Consider the following 13,769-nt stretch of genomic DNA (forward strand, 5'->3'; position numbering starts at 1 on the left):
CAGCACTGCTCGGAGGAACCACAGGGCTTCAGGACATGACCATGTGCTGGGGCTGGAATGAGGGTCATTTCTCTGGAGCTAGTGTGTTTGAACTGTCTCTGAACCCTCGTTGAAGTCCACTATCTGCATGACTTTGGACAATCTCTTCACCTCTCTGAGCATAGTTCCCTATCAGCAAAATGGGGACAAATGTTTACTTCGTGGGTGTCGTAGGATCCCCTGAGGTGTGGCAGTGAGTGTGTGGTGCATAGCTAGAGCCTGGAGCCCAGGGTGTGCTCTGCAAGTGGCTTCACACCTAGACAAACTGACATTGCTTGCAAATTCTCTTTCTGGGACTTGCCACTTAAGTTGGCACAAATACACTTAAGGCCAAAGGCAATTCGACGTAAAATATTCAACTGTTTTCAAACAGAGCAGGCCAAATAACAGGGATCACTTCTTTCATTTGACAAAAGAGGACATTCAATAGGACTGAGTTAACTTAAATAATGTTTCTTTCTGCCGGGGCTGTGTTCCCCCTGCCTCTCCCAAGCAGCGAATGGGATGAGCCACCGGGAAGGCGTCACGTGGAATCCTGATGGGACCTGTCCCATTAGTGTGTGCATGTCACACACGGAGCGTCTACACTCTTAAAAATAACCTCGTGAATTCTTTTATTTAGGGTGGAAACTCTCCACGGCTTTCTGGCTCTTTACACGTAAGGATTCCTTGTGGCGGTGCAAGGTGGCCTGAGGGTGAGGTACCACTAATAATGATGTGTTTTCAGGGGGCGCCTAATCCTCGCCATGATGCTGTGGGGGAGAGACAGACCACGTATTATCAACTGCATTTGACAGATGAGGAAATTTAGGTCTGAAGAGAGGCTAAATGACTTTGCTTACAGTCACTGAGCAATGTCTCTCACCCGTGCTCCACGGTTCTTTCCAGGTCTCTGTCTTTCAACTCAGGAGCTGAGTGTGCTGCTGTGGGGTTACCTTGAACTCAACTCTCCTAACCCTAATGCTCGAGCTGCCAGTGGTGTCTCAGGGCCCGGACATCAAAGTGCACTCTCAACACGTTTCTTTGTCCTAGTGAAGACGGTTCCTGTGGTTTCTGCATGGACTCGTTGTTGGTGGGGTCTGGGCTGCTTTTAGGGCAGTTTGTCCACAGAGAGGGGAGACCCCTAAGTGTCATCTTCCCTGGACAGTGCTCAATGTCATTTGTCTCCCCAGATGGGGAATCAGAGGGGCCTGAAGGAGGTCGGGCTGGGGGGAGGGCGGGATGTCAAGAGAAACCTAAAGGCATGAGATCAAGTCAAACTCAACACTTCTCCTCTTGGCCTTTTCAGTGTGAGGATGGCTCACACCAAAGTACACAAACCAACAGACTGAATCCCAGCTCTCTGTTTGAGCAGTGCCCACACAAAGCCTGCCCTCTGGAGTCCTCCTCCAGGCTCCACCCCGCCATGGTAACCGCTGAATTCGCCGGGCCATGGTAGCAGGCCAAGTATGTGCACGATTGTCCTGGATTCTCTTCCAGTGGCAGACGGTGTTTGAATGTCGTGTACATGTTTTCTTTCTTACCCTGACATATTTATACCCTAGTTTTGTTTTGTTTTGTTTTGCTCAGTGGAGGAGCCATGGGGTTAGAAGGTGATGGAGTGGCTGGGAGAGCCTTTGCATCAGATTGGTTAAGAAGGCCGATCTGTGGTTCCTAACATTCTACCACCAAGAGCCATCTCCCTCCAGGACACACACGTCAATGGGCTTGGACACAATTTCAAAACTGCATGCCAACATGATCACATGGCATTTTGATTCAGCTATTAAGGAAGAAGTAAGTATAAAGACTTCAGATACCTTAGGCAACAGTTCCATAAAGGAGGCAGTAAAACATGTAATTAGGCAAATCAAATAAGGCACGGCAACAGCTTTCAAATATCTAGTCACATATCATTTCCCATTAATTTACTGTGGGCTTAAACGAGGTCTGCATTTTTATAATCCTCTGTAAAAATCAGAGCCATGGCAGAAGCATGGTGTGCTTTTAAACACGACTTCCTCACGCCTCAAGGTGTTATGACAGTGATGGGATCATTTCATCTGGTGAAAGGGGAAGAACAAGGATGGGAACTTTCAAGGACAGCCCTGGAAACCCCAGGGGTTGCATCAACGTTCTCTTGACTCCAGGTTTATAAAGCTGCATCCAGAGGAATCCTTGAAGCGTTCCGGTCTCTTCATGGCTTAGTCCCTTTCAGTTATGACAGGTTTTCCCAAACCTGCTGTGACGTGACAACTAATCCATCGGTCACCTTTCTTTGTAGAAATAATCAATCCTAATCAGTAATTGCTTTTGGGCAAGAGTTCAATCCTGCTGTCATCTTTTGGCTTCCAGCATCATCACATCATCTGAGTAGCTCTAAGGGCAATAATACATTTTACTGTGACGATATCCAAGCCCAGACAGTATTTATTCCTGGGCTTAACCATTAGGTTAATACACAGTTTCCACACTTTATTCTCAATCCCCCGGTATAGGAAGGAAATGTGCGTGGGAGTCTGTGTCTTCAGAATGTCAGACATTCGAGTCCCTGAAATGAGTCTTCTTTCTGAGTTTTCAGAGACATGTTTGGTGGCAGGTAGACACAACCTGGGATTATTGAAGTGATTTTTGGGGGAATATTTCATAGGGTCTTGCATTTAGCACAAGAGGAAGGATTGAGAAAAAAAGGGATCAGGTCAGAGCTGAACCAAGAATCCTATGCAGAGTTTTCAAACCTAAACCTGTATTTACAGGGCTAAGCAGCACACCGGAAGGGAAAAAAGCCAGCGCAAATCGGCGTGGACGCGAGCGACAATCTTTGCAAGGATGTGGTCCCTCCTTTTCCTTCCCTGCCTTCACTCGGCTTCCACCCTCTCTTAGAACTGGGCTGCTCTGGGGCCGGGCGCGCTGGCTCATGCCTGTAATCCCAGCACTTTGGGAGGTCGAGGCGGGTGGATCACAAGGGCAAGAGATCGTGACCATCCTGGCCAACATGGTGAAACCCCGTCTCTACTAAAAATACAAAAATTAGCTGGGTGTGGTGGCACATGTCTGTAGTCCCAGCTGCTCGGGAGGCTGAGGCAGGAGAATGGCTTGAACCTGGGAGGCAGAGGTTGTGTGAGCTGAGATCCTGACACTGCACTCCAGTCAGGCGACAGAGCAATACTTAGTCACACACACACACACACACACACACACACACACACACACACACACAAAGAGAACTGGGCTGCTCTGTCCTCCTATCATCTCAGTGTGTTATCCGGATAGGTCCGGGCTGCTGTATTCCTGAACTACAGAGGTTCCTGTGGTCTCATTTGGTTTTATGACTTCTCAAATTGGGGGTCAAAATATCTTGTATGTCTTATTTACTCAATAATACAGTCCTTAAGAAGTTTAATTAAAATGAGGGATATCTGTTCTTGACTGCTGTCTTAGGTTTGGGACCTCTATGAGGAATAATGGAAAATTAATGCCATCAGGGCTTTGGAGAACTGCTTGAAATCAGGTATGACTACCACAGGTTCCTTAGGGACACCTCGCGTTGTGACAGTTTTTCTGACTCTTTTTCCTTTTTTCTCTCTTTTAAGGTAGGGAAAGAAAAAAATTTCCTTTTTTTTTTTTTTTTAATAGGAAAAACCAAGGCATTTGCTCTGAGTACAAAGGTTTTTAAGAGATTTGTTATGAAGGAATAAAAGTCCTATTAAAATATTTATAAACTGAAACCACCCCAGAAGCCACACACACAATTAGGCCTTTCAGCCTTCTATTCTGAAAGCCAGATAAATCATCATTCAGAGAGCAGAGATGAAAATCAAAACAAATACGAAGTGCTCAGAAGCCGACCATGAAACAGGGAACAGAATGTGGTCTCGAAAATGCTCCTTGTCTCTGAGCAGGGCACAGTTTACAGACATCCCAGGAAACCTGGGAGTTTCTGACTCATCAAAAAAGAAACCAACCAACCAAAAACCACCCCCAAAAACAACCAGAAAAGGAAACGGGAAAGCATGTATGGTATCATCTCTGGAGGCTGTCAGAGAAATTGAGAAGTAAAAGGCAAACAAGGAATCAGATCCAACCCTCTAATATTCTAGAGAAGGAAACCAAAGCTTGTCTAATGCAGGTGCCTTGCTCATGTCAAGGGTTGAGGGGGCTGTGTGGGCAGAACTAGAAAACAGACCCCAACCCTCAGATCACAGCATGAAGTCTCACTCCACCTGGGCTTCTCTGGTGGGTTCAAAGTCCCGCCCATGAACCAGCCCTAAAATTCAAGGGACCATGCAGCCCGGTATTTTCGAGAGGCCGGAGACATCTGGAAGAAGGGTGTTCTTTGGTTCATGTACCATCATTTATTCCTACTTCCATTTACTTCACAAGCATTTAGTCAGCTCCTACCGTGCTAAGACCATGCCAAGACTGTCTTTTGGTCCAAACGTAGGACCCAGTCCTGTGGTTGAAGTAACTCAAGGCAGCGAGTCCTGTAATGAACCAAACCAAAGGGGCTCTGAGTCCCTGGAGAGGAAAGCATGGAGTTTTCACGCTTGCTTCTGTGCCTCAGGGGTCATGTGCGTTTCTTGGCTGGGGTGCCACGCACCGTGTAGTGGGCACAAACCTAGAGACCACGTCCCTCTGTGGCACCGCTGGGATCTCCAGTTCCTCCTGGCAGAGGACTTTCTGTTTTGGCTTCTGTTTGTTTCTGATGCAGAGTCCTGGGCAAAGCCATGTTTCTTTTTTGCTTTTGTGAGTGAAAGATTGGCATTTTCCCATCCCCTTGTCAGTCCCTTCCCTGTGATAGAAGGCCTTTCATGTTGAGGGTCAGAGTGAGGTCCCACCTCAGATGAGCAAAGGCCAAGTCCACCACTGCTGCTGTCATAAAATCTCAGCTCCCAAGAAACCATGGCTGGTCTGATGACTCCTTGGGTTGTTGCAATGTCAGTTCACAATCTTAAGGATCTGGCTTTAATTTTTTTTTTTTTTTTAATTTGTAGTCACCAGAGGATATCTCTTTATTTCCTTTCCAGGTACATATTAGACCCTTCAGAAAATGACATGTTATCCATTATCTCTTGTTTGTGCAGGAGGGGTGTGGTCCTGGCTTAGCTCAGTCTGCCAGATTGTTGCACCTGGGTCTCTGTTGATTTCACTTTCAGGTAGCTGTCCATTTAGTGGCAGAGATGGCTCTTGGCAGCCCCTGGCTCGGGGGTCCTTAGCATCCCTAGTAATTCCCCTAAAGGTTTGGATTTGGCTTTCTTGGTTCACGTGCTTCCTCTGGGCAGGTTACTGTGTGTGTGCACAGTGTGGAGTTCTCACTCTTCCGGCTAGGGCAGAGTGCTTCTCCAGGAGGAGACTTCCATGGAAAGCCCTGCCAGCTGGGCGCAAAGTCCAAAGAGAGACTTTGTAACCAGAAGATGGAGGTGACAATGTGGACAGGCTGCCATGCTTTGTTTCATTTATTCAACATTGTGGTTATTGTGACTTACCAAGACTGTATAACCACCATGGAGAGCAGTATAGGGTTTCCTGAAAATCTAAAAATAGATCTACCATATGATCCAGTGGTACTAATCTGTTCTAACATTGCTATAAAGAACTACCCGAGCCAGGCGCGGCCACTCACACCTGTAATCCCAGCACTTTGGGAGGGTGAGGTGGGTGGATCACAAGGTTAGGAAATCGAGACCATCCTGGTCAACATGGTGAAACCCCGTCTCTACTAAAAAAATTACAAAAATTAGCTGGGCGTGGTGGTGCATGCCATGAATCCCAGCTACTCAGGAGGCTGAGGCAAGAGAATCGCTTGAACCAGGGAGTCGGAAGGTTGCAGTGAGCCAAGATCGCACCACTGCACTCCATTTTGGTGACAGAGCGAGACTCTGTTTAAAAAATACAAAAACAAAAACAAAACAAACAAACAAAAAAAACTACCTGAGACTGGGGAATTTATACAGAAAAGAGGTTTATTTGGCTCATGGTTCCACAATCTGTACAGGAAACCCAGCCGGGGAGGCCTCAGGAAACACAATCATGGCAGAAGGCAAAGGGAAAGGAGGCACGTCTTCCATGGCTGCAGAAAGAGCAAGAGAGCAAAGGGGGAGGTGCTATGCACGTTTAAGCAACCAGATCTTGTGAGCACTCACCCACTATCACGAGAACAGCAAGGGGCAGCTCCACCCCCGTGATCCAATCAGCTCCCACCAGGCCCCTCTTCCAACATTAGGAATTGCAAGTAGACATGAGATTGGGGCAGGGACACAAATCGAAATCATATCACCAGTCATTCCACTCCTGGGGGTGTACCCAAAGGAAATGCCATCAGTGCCTTCAAGAGCTGTCCACATCCATGTCCATTGCAGCACTGTCCACAATAGCCAAGGTTCGGAATCACCCTAAGTGTCCATTGGAGGATGAATGGAAAAAGAAAATACAGTGTATGTACACAATGGAGTACTATTCAGCCATAAAAGTCAGTGAAATTCTCTCATTTGCAGCAACGTGGATGGAACTGGTGAACATTATACTAAGTGAAATAAATAAGTCAGGCACAGAAAGTCAAATATACATGATTTCACCTCTATGTGGAATCTAAGAAAACATGGAACTTACAGTATCAGAGAGTAGAATGGTGGTTACTGGGGGCTGGGGGTTGTAGAATGGTGGTTACTAGAGACTGGGGGCGGGGGGCTGGGGGAAATGGGGCGCTGTTGTTCAGAAAGTACAAAGCTTCAGTTATCATTGGAGGGTCAACGGACAGCAGGGTGACTATAGTCAGTAATAATGTATATCTGAAATTTGCAAAGACAGTAGATCTCAAGTGTTCTTAAGACAAGAAAATGGAAAGCATGTGAGGTATTGGATGTGCTACTCAGCTTGATTGTCACGGCCATTTCATAGTGTGTACATATACAAAAGACCATGTTGCACACACTAAATATCTACCACTTTTATATTTGTCTTTCCTCCATAAAGCTGGAACACAGAGTGCCCACCTGAAGCCTTCAGCATAGAGCCTTGCCTTGCACCCCAAGTCACTCCTGCACCTGGAGCACATGCCAGGCCAGGTGCCAGCAGGTGCACACCCCAGTGCTGCCCAATGGCTGTCCCCTCCTTCCGGTGAGAAGGAGCCCACTCTCTCTTTCTCTCCGGTGGGCCTCTCCTTCTGACGCCACTAACTGACTTGTATCCTGGGCTAGTACTGGAGGTGGCCTCTTTCCCAGAAGAGCTGAGAGATGCAAGGGAAGTCGGGTCCATGGGGCCCTATGCTGTCCAGTGATGACCTAAGCTGTGCAGTCAGGCAGACAGATGCCTTAATGGGGCTCCAGCATAGTCAGCAGCCGCACCTGGCACGTCCTCTGGGGATATGGCACTTGGAAAGGAGCGACTTGTAGGAGGATGAGTAAAGCACCATCCACTGTGCGTGTCAGGGGAGGAGTCCAAGGCCCTGGATCAGTAAGGCTGTCACCCAGTCCAACCCCTCACGTTCTCCTTGGGAGGGGTGGCGAGGGGATGTGACCTCTGGCATCAACGTATCAATGTGCCCTACAGCAACAGCTCCATGACCAGGCCCTGCTGGCTGTCCTGTGCTGCCATGTCTGGACCTCACTGATGCTAAATTGGAGGATAGTCAGGGAGAGGCCATGTTTGCCAAGTGAAATTGGGAATTACATGAGTGAGACCAAAATCTGGAATTCTCTCTCTCCCTCTTCTCTCTCTCTCTCTGTCTTTTTTTTAGATAAAGTTTTAGTCTGTCATCCAGGCTGGAGGGCAGGGTATGATCTTGGTTCACTGCAACCCTGACCTCCTGGGCTCCAGTCATCCTCCTACCCCAGCCTCCCAGGTAGCTGGGACTATAGGCACGTGCCTGGTTAATTAAGTGGCAGGCTAATTTTTGTATTTTTTGTAGAGATGAGGTTTTGCCATGTTGCCCAGGCTGTAAATCTGGAATTCTGAGTCAAGGTGGAGGACCTGAGAGAGCTGGGGACATTTGGGAGGGAGGAACAGGCTGAGCGTGCAGGGGGCAGACAGGAATGGGGTAAGAGGTGGACCCTGGCAGTGAAGCCAGATTCTGAGGCCAAGGAGCCATCTCGAAATGACCCAGATTAGAAATCTTGTTTCCGAAGCGCCTCTGGGTTCTGGCACCAAGGGAGAGCGAGCTCTGGCCGGGCTGTCAGGGGGGCAGGGACTCTGCCTTCAGCCGCTTTGGCTGCTGGTTTGGCTGAGCCATTGCACGAACAGCACCCCCGGATGCACCCGAGGAGGTGAGGCTCTGTGGACCGGGTGCCCTGTGAGCGAGAGGGGAGAGGTCCCTGAGGTTTGCACAGTGCCTGTCTCTTCTCAAAGCACCTCCTTCGTCCTGGCAATTTAGTAAGGGAGATTGGGTAGCCAGGGTTGTTCCCATTTTATAGAGCAGGACACTGAGCCTCAGGGAGGGAGAGGGAAGCCGGTGGAGCCGGGCAGAAGCCTGTGGAGCTGGGTAGAGACCGGCGGGTTTCCCAGCAAACATGTCTTCTGCGTCTTCTGGCTGAGTCCTCCGCTCAGGTCAGGAGACCTTGGCCTGGGCCAGGAGGTCCGATTCTGGGATGCGAATGTGGTGGGGCTATTGCCATAGATACCAGTATGGTCACCAGCCTGAAACCCTTGAGCCATGGAGAGATCAGACGGTGGTCCCCACTCCTCAGCCTGGAGCCTGGCAGAGACGCTCAAGGAAGAAGGTGGGCTGACCAAGTGTGCCTCTCCTTTCTTCAGATCCTGCGCAGCTCGGGTGCTGTGGAGGAGGCCTGTGCTCATCAAGGAGAGAGAGACAGAGAGTCCAGTGGGAGGAACACAGGGTCAGGGTGGTCTGCTTCCCAGAGTGTCCCTGGGGACCCTTTTGCCTCTTGGAGCCTCAGTTTTTCCAAATGTAAAACCAGGGCAGCTCTTCAAGCCGCTGGCCAGTGACACACAGAGACAAGTAGATACGGACACCAGGGCAGATTGTTCCAAAAGCGGCGAGCCGGCCTTTTCAGCGCTGGTTCCACACGGACTGTCCTCCTGTGGGGGCTGGAATCGGCTAGTGCGATCCGTAACATTCTGGTGGGAAAATTTCGTCAGGCCTTCCGCAAACATACAAACTGTTTACCCCCACAGACCCTGTCTTTGCAGTGGCGCCATGTACTCAGAATAAACCAGTAACCCCCACTTGATGCTGCCTGCTCTGGAAACATTTCTAACTTGGTTATCTGGCTGCAAACCTCCAGCAGTTTCAGAAATAAAACGACAGAAAGGGGAGGGATTCTTAGAGGCTGGCTTCATGAAGGGAAGAGATTGAAAAATGATACGAGCTGAGCGAAGGGACTCCCTGCCAGCAGGCCGGGGACACCCCACCACTCACGGTGCGCAGCTCGCTCCTGCCTTCAGTCCAGCAAGGCCTCGCAGTTGTGTAAAGCAAGGAACAGGCACGTGAGGAAGGCGGCTTTGTCCAACGTGGGCTTCAGGGATGCAGAGAAATGTTGTAATGCTTCTTGAGAAACATTTGCATCCAAAATGGTTGACATACAAGACATTTTAACATTTAGAGGAAGGTCAGCCCCAAGTTTCCAGTATCCTCCTAAGAACGGCGGGAGCTCCCATCTCAGAGCTCTTCAGGAACACAAGGTGACGACCAGCCCCTTTCCCAACCCTGAGGTGGCAGATGGAGGGAGCTGGAGCCGGAAGCTGCCTGCCCCCTGCCTCCCTGTAGGAGCTGGGGCTGGGAAGAGAGCTGGGGGTAGGGAGTGTGCCTGTGAGGCAAAGCTTCTAGATGTCAAGGAGAAACGGGACTGAGTGAAGGCTCAGCCAGTCTCGAGTGACCCTGGAGAGCTGGGATCTGCTGGTGTGAGGGCCCAGAGATTTTCTCTGCGTCTACTCACTTTCCAGCCCCAACCCTGGCCCTGGCCCTGAGACCTCCCTGCAGAGGTCTCCTGCCTCGGTCCTCCCTGGTGTTGGATGAGCAGCCCAGGTGGTCCTGACAAGGAGTGAGAGCAGTTGCTGCCCTGGTGTGACCCATGCTGCTGTCTTCAGCCCAGCAGGTATATCCTGCCCTGGGACTTTGCTGAGATGGGCTTGGCATGTCCTTGGGTCAAACACTGCCCTGACCCTGCGTTCGCTTCAGTTTCTGGGAGAAGAGAATCTTCCAGAGTGACAGAGAAGGGCCAAAGGATGTTTGAGCTGGAGGGAACCGAGGCCCCAGCCAGTCTCATCAGGTTTTCAACTTCGGCTGCACATTAGAATCATTTGGAAAGTTCTAGAAAAATGCCTCTGCCTAGCCTCACTGCCAGAAGCCATGATTTAATTTGTCTGGGATGGAGCCCAGGAATGATCTTCCAGGTGATTCTGATGTGTAGCCAGGGTTGAGTTTCACGGATCCCAAAGCTGTGAGCCTGTGTGGCTCAAGAGTGGGGAAGTGAGTTGGAGGAGGGGCCGTGGTGCAGGCCTCTGATGGCCTCATGCCCTCGGCCTACCACGTCTTGCTCCTTCTCAGAGGCTATGGGTTTAGGCTTTGCAGTAATTTTTAAAAATACCAGTTCTGGATCTTGCAGGCATTTAGAGTCCCCCAAACAATTTCTTCGGTAAATCCTGAAAACAACCTTTTATACAAACTTCTGTGCATCTCAGCAGAAACTAACAGCAAAATGGAACTTGGCTTAAGCTCTGGAGACATTTGAAATCTTGGCTAGTTGCACAATGATGTCTCGTGGCATTTTGGTGTCCTGGGGACCCTTTGTGGGCACGGCCGCAGTGGGGTCTCTTTGACTGGCTGTCCAGCCGCACCTGCTGGGAACCTGAGGCCAGGTCTGCACCACCTGTGTCGGAACTCCCAGGCAGTGCCCTGGGAATCTGCCTGTCCCTGCGCTGAGTGGTGACAGCTGGTGGTGTCCTTGCCATCATGGAAAGCTGCTCCCAAGACAGCCTGCGGCTTCCGACACGCAGTGGCATTTGTGATGGACAGTGCCAAAGCCTGGGGACACTCACTTCCTCCTGAAAAACCAGTCTTTGGTTCTGCTGCCTGGGAAGTCCAGCCATGCCTCCACCCTGTCCTGTTTGGGGCCGAGTGGGAAGCATGCAGCCGGGGTCAGGGACACGTCTGGGGTGACAGAGGCCTCTGGCAGCTGGCATCCTGAAGGCCAGAGGTTTGCAAGTGCACTGTGAGTTTCCTGCTCTGTTCTTTAAGGAGAGCTTGGTTCTCAAAAAAGTGCCATTTGCTAGATGAGGCTCAGTGTGTGGGGACAGAGTGCTCCAGAGGGACCTGGGGGGATGGGAGGACAGGGGCTGCCCAGTGGGCCAAGCCCCATTCATAGCCTGCTAGATCACTCCTTAAGCCCATGGCAGGAATTGGTTGGTGATTTTCTGGGTCCATGAGCTGTCACTTAAAAAAACAAAAGATTTTTCAAGATGGAATTTGCTCACCATACATTGCCCATTGGAATTGTGTAATCCAGTGGTTTTTTAGCATATTCACAGATACGTGCAGCCATCACCACAGTTTCAGAGCCTTCCATGACCTCCAAGAGTAACCTTGAGCTCTAACCCTCCCTTCCCCCGGCCTCTCCCCGGGGATCCACTCTCCGGCTCTGCAGATTTCCCTCGTCTGGGCATTTGGCATGAGTGAAATGGCACAATGCGAGGTCCCCGTGGCAGCTTCTTTAGAATAGTCACACAGCACGATGCTTCCAGGCTCGCCTGTATTGTGGTGTGTGATGGCGCTGCTTGTCACTTTGTGGCTGAGCGACACCACAGGGCATGGAGGAGCGTTTTGTGTATCCGTTTGTCCACGATGGACGTTTGTGTTTTCTCCATTTTCGGCCGTTGTGAGCCATGCGACTGTGGCTGGTGATGTGTGCAGCTCTCCTGGGTGTGTGTCTAAGTGTGTATTCCTCGACTGGAATCTGCGTTCGCTTTGCAGGAGCCAGGTCAGCAGTGGAGGCTGAGTGAGGGGTGAGGCCTCCTTCAGGGGCTGGGTGGCAAGAGGGGAAGACCCTCGGCCAGTGGCCGTTCTCAGGGTTTCCCTCTACAGAGCCAGCCCTTTATCATGTTGTCCTCTGAAGACAAACAGTGACTGTCTCTGAGTTCCCTGCCCTTAGTAAGGGTCTCTGAGTTCCTTCCTGTAATTCATTTTTTGGTGGGAAGGGGCAGTCAGGGTCTTGCTCTGTTGCCCAGGCTGGAGTTCAGTGGTGCAATCCTGGCTTATGGCAGCCTTAACCTCCTGGGCTCGAGCAATCCTCCCACCTCAGCCTCCCACCTCAGCCAGTACTGGGAGCACAGGTGCACACACTGGGCCTGGCTATTTTTTTTTCTATGTTTCATAGAGATGGGGTCTCACTATGTTATCTAGGCTGGCCTTGCACTCCTGGGCTCAAGCGATCCTCCTGCTTTGGCCTCCCAAAGAATTGGGATTATGGGCATGAGCCACTGTACCTGGCTCCTTCCTGTAATTCTTACAATTCCTACATATAATAAAAATTATTTACAAAATGATATGTTTAGAGATTATACGCAGGAAATGACTCCTATATATAATTTCCTGGAATTCTCGTAACTCCTTTAGTTTATCTTCCGAAATGATGGACCAAAACGCACTGTGAGGAGACTTCTGAGCCACAGGGAAGGCCTCGGTGCCTGTAGACGGTGAAGACACAGGCGAGGCCCAAGGGGTATGGCATGGGGCCCGACTTGGGCGGCTGCCCTCCCTCCCCCAGCTCAGGCCCCCCTAGGCCCGGTGACTTCCAGTCCAGACTCCTGGTCTGGGCTCCTAGGAAACCTACCAGTGCTCCTTGTATCTCTAGGCCTCAGTTTCCTTAGCCTTGAAACAACACACACGTTGCCATTTGATGAGTGTGTATCTTCATATCTCTCAGGTCCTCGCCGCCAGCACCTGCCCACACCTCCTCAGCATCTCTAGTTCCAGCCACGCCCAGGGCACCCTCCCCAAGCACCTGCGACTGCACCTGTGGGCAGGCAGGCCACGGGCTTAGTTTCTGGGAGCAGCCCTGGGCCCAGGGCAGACGGCTGCTGGAGGATAAGCCCCTCGGTTGCCCCCAGCCCTGATGGGCTGACCCAGCTGTGTCCTGTGCTGAACACCAGAGCTCCTGGCGGGACTGCCCCCCTGTCTGCCCCAGGGGCCTGCCCATCAGTCACCCTGCATCGACTCCTGGGGTCACCTCCCTATAACTGCTTGCTCTGAAATCCTTGCCTTAGGAAACTAAGTTGAGACAAGAATTCCTTTAAACATCCCTCCTTGTCTTTTGTTGCTCCTGGACAGCAGGGGCTTGGGGTGATTGCATCTGCATAACCTTCCCTTGGCTATTCTTGCCCGGGCCCCGGGCCTCTCTGATCTGTTGTTGTGGAGACAGATTCTTCTTGCCCTTTGTGGTTGAGTCAGGTAAGAGAGGCCTGTTTATCCATGAACACACGGCACTTGGCACGAACGTTAATGGGTGGAGACAAGGTGTGAGCGCGGCTCTGTCGGTGACTGTCACCTGGCGGGGAGCACGCCGTCCTCCTTGAGCCCCACAGACACACCAGAAACACAGGGCAGCTTCACAAGATGAACTTGGACAGGGAGGAAATCTGTCAGGGCAGAAGTCAGCATTGCGTGAACTCACACACGCCCCTCTCCATCCCCAGACAGTAGGAAGTGACTTGAGCAGGGCGGCCCTGAGCTGCCAGCCTGGGGTCCTGACCTCAGGTGGGTGCTGACGTCTCTGGTGAGCTTGTTTCCTCCTCTGAAAACA

The sequence above is a fragment of the Rhinopithecus roxellana genome, chromosome 6 (assembly GCF_007565055.1).
Source record: "Rhinopithecus roxellana isolate Shanxi Qingling chromosome 6, ASM756505v1, whole genome shotgun sequence".
NCBI lineage: Eukaryota > Metazoa > Chordata > Mammalia > Primates > Cercopithecidae > Rhinopithecus > Rhinopithecus roxellana.